The sequence below is a fragment of the Hibiscus syriacus genome, unplaced genomic scaffold (genome assembly GCF_006381635.1).
Source record: "Hibiscus syriacus cultivar Baekdansim isolate YM2019G1 unplaced genomic scaffold, ASM638163v2 tig00111837_pilon, whole genome shotgun sequence".
Taxonomy (NCBI): domain Eukaryota; kingdom Viridiplantae; phylum Streptophyta; class Magnoliopsida; order Malvales; family Malvaceae; genus Hibiscus; species Hibiscus syriacus.
The window spans coordinates 1,102,020-1,110,220 of record NW_024063194.1 but is presented as its reverse complement, the minus strand read 5'-3'; positions in this window follow the sequence as shown (position 1 = coordinate 1,110,220).

Sequence of the window (8,201 nt, the reverse complement as noted above, 5' to 3'; positions counted from 1 at the left end):
TAAAGAAACTAAGGGATATCAAAGGAAATGAGCTATAATATATGTTAATTCATATTGTCGTTTGTGACTGAGTGCTTGTTAGCTATGGAATATTATCATGAGCTAAGTATAAGATGTTATTATATTAGTGAGATAATAAATGTGACTTGTGAGAATTAAATTGTAATAAGCTAAAAAATGAAGGATTAACCTGCTAGCAACATATGAATGAAATGAAATCAATATGAATGAGTAAAAAAAATTAATATAAATCAATAATAAATAAGTAAATATGTGAAGTAACATCATGCAATAAGTAATATAAAGATGTAAATTAAACTTATGTAGTTTACTTAAATATAACTAATAATCTGTGTATGTAATGTTCATCGTATGATGTTATGCTATGATAAAGTCCATAAGTGATCATAATAAAAGTAAATCAAATAAAGCTTGACGAAACTCCCTTGAATGTTAATGGTAAAAATGAGCATGCATCACAATGGCTTGTCTACAAGCTGAAGTTGAAGTGTATCTCAATCATTCTACACGTCACTTATACCTAGACACACAAAATTTTTTTCAAACTTTAAATAAAAGATGCAAGAATCAATCAAAGAGTTAGTTTAATTAATGATAAAGTTAAATGAATGAACTAGTTTAATTAAAGAACTAACTTTATATAATTTAACAAAATGCATGAATGAAGTAGTTTAATGAATGATTTAAGATACATAAATAAACTACTTCCCTCAATGAACTTAAAAAACTATAAATGAAATGCATGCTTTAATGATCAATACACTTCAATATATACAATGGAGGTTGTAAAATACTTAAGTTCTTATGAAAATGCATGCTTGAGCAAGGTAAAAGCATTCCTCCATTATTATTTGTTATTTCCCATGTTCATGACTTGTTGTAAACAAGTTTTCCATGGCTGGTTAAAACTCCTTGGCCATTGTACGTATGATGAGGCCACTTGGGTACTTTTCTAGGTCATTGTCTTTGAAAATCATAACAATCCCTCCCTCTTTAAAGTGACTTGTTCCCAAATCCTCTCCTGTATCAAAATGAGATAAGTCAGTAACATTAAAGGTTACAGTGACATTAAACTCTCAAGGGAGGTCTAGTTGGTAAACATTATCATTGATCCTCCTAACTACTTAAAATGGTTCATCTTCTCAATACAACAATTTAGACATATATTAGGATGAAAACCATTCATTTCTCAGGTACATTCATACCCAATCTTCCAACTCAAAGATAACTTTCTTTCATCCCTTGTTTGCTTGCTGCTCGTATTACTTGGTTCTCTTTTTAATATTTTCCAGTATTTGTAGTGAAGATTCTTAGCAAATTTAGCTTTTTTATGTCTATATTTGTTCAAAATTTGGTTGGTATGTAATTGCAACAAGTCCATCGGAGTTAAGTGGTTGAAACCATACACGACTTTAAAAGGGGTACGTTCTGTAGTAGTCTGGACTGATTAGTTGTTTGTAAACTCCTCGGTTCACCACTTTGGTTTGGCCATCCATTTGAGGATGAAAAGTCATGTAGAATAACAACTTGGTTTTGATCTCAAATGCTCTCCAAAAATGACTTACAAATTTCACATCCTGATAAAAAATAATGGTATTTAGCACGTCATGTAGCATCAGAATTTCCTTGAAAAACAAGTTAGCAACACGTGAAGCATCATTAGTTTTATTACATGGGATAAACTGTGTCATTTTAGATAAAAAAAATCCACTAAAACAAAGATTTAGTCTTTGTTATTATTTGTACATGGAAGCCCTAGCACAAAGCCAATTGAAATTTCCATCCAGGGTGCTTCCGGAATAGGTAGTGATGTGTAAAGTCCATGTGTCGTGACTTTGGATTTGGCCTTCTTGCAAGTGATGCAATGCTCACATAACCTTTCTACATCATGTTTCATCTTTGGCCAATATAAGTTCTCTTGAAGTATGGCCAAAGTCTTTGCTATTCCGAAGTGTCCCATTATACCTCCTTCATGGGCTTCTTTGATGAGTAGCTCTCATGTGACGCCTTGTGGGATGCAAAATTTTCCTTCCTTGAGTCAAAACCCATCATCCCTATAATAATTGTCAAACATTATTTTCTCAAAACCTTTATAAATCTCTCCAAAATTAGAGTCATTATCATATATGTCCTTCATGGAAACAAATCCTAACAACTTTGACCCTAAAGTGTTTAGAAGAACATACCTCCAAGATAACACATCAACAACTATATTGATGTAATCCTATTCACCACCAACTTTCTTCATTACATACTAACTTCATTAAAGATCTAAAAAGTTCAATCTAAGGGAGTCCTACCTTACTTTATCTTCTCTCAACTTATTTATATATCATATAGTCACTTTGCATATACTTTATGTCATGTTGCATATACCATGTTCATTCTACTTTACAATTCCAATCATTCATGTTATATTATGTTAAGTATGATGATCACATGCCTTATGTTTCATACCAATTTGTAGCAAAAAGCCCTAAAAAATATATCAGGTGGTACAACAATCAAAGTGCAAAATAGCTAAGTGAAGAAAACATCAAAAGAAAGAACTCAATTCATCAAAAGGAGTTTCAATTCAAAGTGAAAGGCCAAAAGTTTAAGTGAAACATCATTCATTAGAAAAAGAAAGGGTTAAGCACTTAAACATCAAGTAAGGGTTCAACATCACAAGGCAAGTCATCAAAACCTTTGGTTGTGGTGAAGTAGAGTTGCGAGTAATTGCATGTAAGTGGCCATTTTCTTTCTTATTTCTAGCCACCATCTCTTTACTTTTGTTTATATTACCCTATCATATTTGAAGGCAACGCTATTATAGACTAAGACTTGAATTTTTAGTTAAGTTCTTTCAGGACTTCTACACAAAAAGGAAGAGTGGAAAAAATGCAATAGAGCGGGAGAGATCAGAAGAGGACTGAAAAAAACCACTAAGTCCCGAGAGTAAAGAAGAGAGAATTGAGTGTCCTCCTATTTTTCTTTGTAGTACATTCTTAGGTTTCTGAGAGCATATCTTGTAAGATCCTTATTACACATTTTTATTTTATTTATTCTATTTCTAGCCATGATTTCAGTATATACTCATTCTTCCAACATTGTTGTTATCATAAAGGACACTTAACATTCAAATGTTAGAAGATGGACAATGAGAGAATATTTTTCATACAAGATGTCATGTTAACAACAAAACTCGTTTCATGATCATTGATGGTGGAAGTTGTGTTAACGTGGAAAGTACTTATATGGTGTAAAAGTTAGGCTTAAAGTATATAAAGCATACAACCCCTTACAAGTTGAAATGGTTAAATGATGGAGGAGAATTAAAGGTCAACAAACAGGTTCTTATTCCCAATTCCCTTTGAAAATACATAGATAAAGTGGTATGTGACGTGCTACCTATGAATGCAAGCCATATTCTCCTAGGTTGTCTATGACAATATGACAAGAGGGCTACCCATAATGGTTATTCTAATTGTTAATCTTTCAAACATGAAGGCAAGAAGGTGACCTTGAATCCCCTTAGCCAAAATAAAGTCAATGAAGGACAAAGGTTGTTGAAGAAAAACATGGAAGCCATGAAGAAATCCAAAGAGAATTCAAATAAAGAAAAGTAATTTGAAGGATAAGATCAAAATAAAATTCGAGAAAGGAGTGTGGAAGAAAGCAGAGTTGGAGTTGAAAATATTTAGAGTGAAATACTTGTAGTTGAAAATGAGTTTTGGGAAGAAAAGAATGATGGAGAACAAATTTTATCTAACAACTCTTCTTCTATTCTTTCTTTTGTTTTGTAGGAAAATCAATGAGGCACATATTTTCAAATTTAAGAATCAAGAAACATGTCTTTTGAAGAACCAATGAATGTGACTTTTAAAGTTCCACAATACGTGTTACTTGAAGATCCAAGAGATGTGTTGGTTGACATTTTAAGTTCCTTTACCAATGATTGTATTTGATTCATTCAAAGAGGATGTACAAGGGACTTATCTCATTACCAAGGAATGTAATGTTTCCAACCATCACCAAGGAGGATTCAATGAGTCGAGTTCCCTCATAAAAAGATAATGTGTCAAGGAAGTTCCTTATATTCCAACTGCAAATGCCACTCAAGATCATTAAACATTCATCCTGATTTACTATTTCAATTCATCTTGTTATTAGTTTTTCATTATCTAACTCTGATTTATTTTACAGCAACTTGTTCCATGCTTAAGGTGACATCCTACTAACTTATGATGGCAAGATCCTTTGTCATTATGTGATTGAATGGTTCCTTGAATTCAACCATTTCAACATTATGAAGTGGGCATTGTCAATCTCTTTAAGGGTCATCATTCAAAAAGTAACAAGGCACAAAGTAGTTGGTGATATCTATCTACTCGGAGAAGCTCAAATAATACCACTCCTCACCAAACAACATGATGATTCAAGGAGTAAAGGTAAAGAGATTAAGGAACATGTTGTTTTAGGAAAAAGCGTGATTCAATTCATCACCAAAGTCTATTCTAAGAGTCATGAGGATTTGGTTTGAAAAGGTGACAACTGATACATGCACCGTATGCCATTTTTTCAAATATGATAGACTAACTCATCCGCCTGGCCCAACTATAAGGAACTGGGCCAAACTTTTAAAAGACAAGCTTCAGACTGCAGTCCAGGCTATCATTAGTAAAGGAATCTAAGCCCACAAATATACAAATTAATTTAAGGAGGAAAACTCATTTATCCTTCCTCCTAATGCTACTTGGGTCTCCATAACCCAAGTTGAAGAAAACCCAGGACCAGATGGCCCAGAAATTTAATTTAAAATCCCTTTAAATTACAAAAATATTTGCATAAAATATCCATTGATAGAATATAAAGGATTGATCACTTTCTTGAGTAGAATTTTGTTATTTAATTTGTTTTCTTTATTTTATTAGGATCAATGCCCAAAGATACTGATTGTTTGCAATGATAAAACCCTAGGGATGCCATCATTTCCTCCTAAATTTACATGGTTGACGCTTCATTTTTTTAGCTGACCCTATTCCCATATGTATTGGAGTGCGAGGGAGGTAGGATAGTAGGCTGCCCCAACGCCAGTTTGAGAGCAGCTTCCGTGGAAGACCTTCGACAGTCGTAATTATGAATTGCCTGCCGTGGGACTCGATCCCACGACCACAAGGTTAAGAGCCTTGCGCCCTACCAACTGACGCTTCATTGTTCTCTAAACAATTTTGTCCCTTCATCTTCTAGAATAATCATTTTGACCGTATATAAAGCTAGAGGTTTCAATATGCATTCAAAAGCCTTGAATTTATCATAAAAATTTGATAAATCATTATACCAACGACCAATATTCATGCCACCTCATGCAAGCTCATTCTCATCATTAAGAAGAATTATTTACTTAGCCTTTAGGGGAGTACTCTTAGACCTTATACTACTTTACTTTCTTTGGGTCATTCTGATCCTTTACTAACTCATAGCATAATATCATGCTTAGGTTGTTAGTTATGAATTTTATTCAATAAGTAACTTGCATTATTAAACCACATCTTTTACTTGTTGCATGATGTTATTTCAAGCATATTATTATTTTTATATTATTCTTGAATTCATTTAGATAAGTTTCATTTAATTCATGAATTGGCAACACGTTCATTCATTCATTTATTAGCTCATTTCCATTCAATTCAGCTCCTAAGTCATATACATTAGCTCTCGTATAGTATATCTCATAGTTCTTATCTCATGACATGCATTCTTAGCTCTTAAGTTCACAAACATGCATGACAACAAGGTATTTCATTCATTATAGCTCATTTCCTTTGATTTACATTATTTTATTTGCACATATGGGTACATGGAGGCACGACACACATTATGACAGCTTGAGGGATTAGTTGGCACTCTATGGTAGCTCATAATTAGCTCACAATCTTTTTGGCAGCTCATGGAAGCTAATGGAAAGCTCAATTCAGTTGTACAAGCTAAATATTAGGTAAACTCGATGAAAATTGATAGGGAAGTAGTGGTAGATTAATGCACGTTGCTCTTGTTGAAAAATCAAACCTAGAAAGCTTTGTACCCGATGGAGAACAAAGAGGGAATAATAGTAGAAGGTGGCTCCCTTATGAAGGTGAACAGTAAATATGATGATGGTGAGGATGGATTTGTAGAAAATAGATGGATAAGTGTCCTATTGAACCCTCATAGTCGTAATGAAAAGGAAAACTCGTTAATATGGCTCTAAGTGTCCAATCAAACCCTCTTCGTCGCAATGAAAAGGCAAACCCGATAATATGGCTCTAACCAACCCTTCTAGTCATGATGAAATGGAAAATTAGAGTGTGAAGTTTAATCTCCCTCACAAGAACTTGAAAGAACTTCAGGAGAAAAGGATTCGAAGGCACAAGGTAATCATCACTTGCAAAAACAAACTATCATTGTAGTATTAATCAAAGAAACATACAAAATTTCATGAAGACTCTTTTATGTAGGGGATGAGTTCTAAAGGTCCAAAATAACTAATGAATAAAATAATGACAAAATAAACAGTTCTTAAATATAATTCCTAATAAAATAATAATAAACTTAAAATAATATTTTAAATCTACTTTAATTCATAATAAAATAATAAATATAATCCTAAAATATAATACATCATCCTATATTAAATTATATTATAAAAAATCAATAAAAATATTAAAAATTCGTAATATTTACAAAATCCCATATAGGAGTTTTTGCATGCACCGTCTTCACTTAAATAACCATAATTGAGTTCCTGATATCAGATTGATGCAATTCAAGAATCCTTGGAAAGATAAGAGATAGCAGGTCGTATCTCCAGAAGACCTGTTAACCAAATAAGATCAGGATCCCATTCAAAAAGTCATCCCAAGTCTGCTGTTGTTCTAGTCTTCTTTTCCAAGGCTTGGACGAGTGGATCATTTGGAAGAGTTATTACTTATTCCTTTGATGTGAGCCTTTTGATGCATGCATCATCCTCCCTTTCTTCAAAAAGATTCAACCTCAAATCTAAAACATTAAAGAGAGCAACAATAGAATCGTTTAATGATTCATTCACATTATGCTTACCGAATAGATATGCTTTGAATCTTCGAGACTTTGTTCTTCTAATTGGTTCTAGTAGAAACATTAGTCCAAAGAAGCATGTATTATCATTATGGAATCTGGTGCATGTATCATTTGCCCACTCCTCAAACGGATTCGTCCTCAAATTTGAAAATACAAGAGAAAGAGAATTAGATGTGTTGAAAGGAAAACTTGCGAAACATTTACCTGGATCTATGTGATGTGTCTTTATGCATTTTAGTCGAGGTTTCTTCTTTGTAAGAACTGATTTCTTGTAGTCTTGAAATCCTCTTTTGTGTACAAGTCTTGTAATATGATGTTTAGGTTAAAATTGAACACGGCGTCGACTATTGTTGGCTTTCTTTATTATTGCTTCAAATATTCTCTCTGTGGTTTGACTCGTGTATGGCAAGAATTAGTGTTTAAAAACCATGTTAACTAATTTGTGAAAGTAGTCTCCTAAGTGTGGTACATGAATTAATAATTCTCTATATGAGATTTGTGGGCTGCAGAACCTTCGTGGTAGTGCATCGTCTACTGTGTTTTGCTTACCTCGATCTTTTATGCACTTAAAAGAGTTGTGTTTAGTATGGATGACAACTTCAAGAGTCTTACCTTGTAAAAAGGATAAGAACTATGTTACAATATCATTAAAATAAGTAATAAAATACTTACCTTTGGACTCTCGTAAATCATGACTCTTTATTGATATGCATAGTGATTAGGGCTTTCAGGTGGAAACCCATGGTCACCTAACAGCAATCGACAACCCATGGTGATGGAAGATGGTGTGAGCCAGTCTTGTGTTGCTTTTACGTTTTCATCATTTACATGGATGCCCTGTGCATGAACTAAAAAGCTAGTGGAGTTGTTCAAATCATGTTTCTTCATTAAGATTGTGTCATGACTAAGGTTTTCCTGGATCTAAGCATTTTCTAACAAATCTAACTCTTTGGTTTCTTTGATATTGTATGTTTTACGAGGTATGATGAAACCTTGAATTAGATTGGTTTGGTTTTATTTTCCTCTTTCTGGTGGTAATCCGTCAGGTGGATCACGTAACACTTCTCAAAAATCCTTTAAAAGAGAGCAAAACACACAAGGCA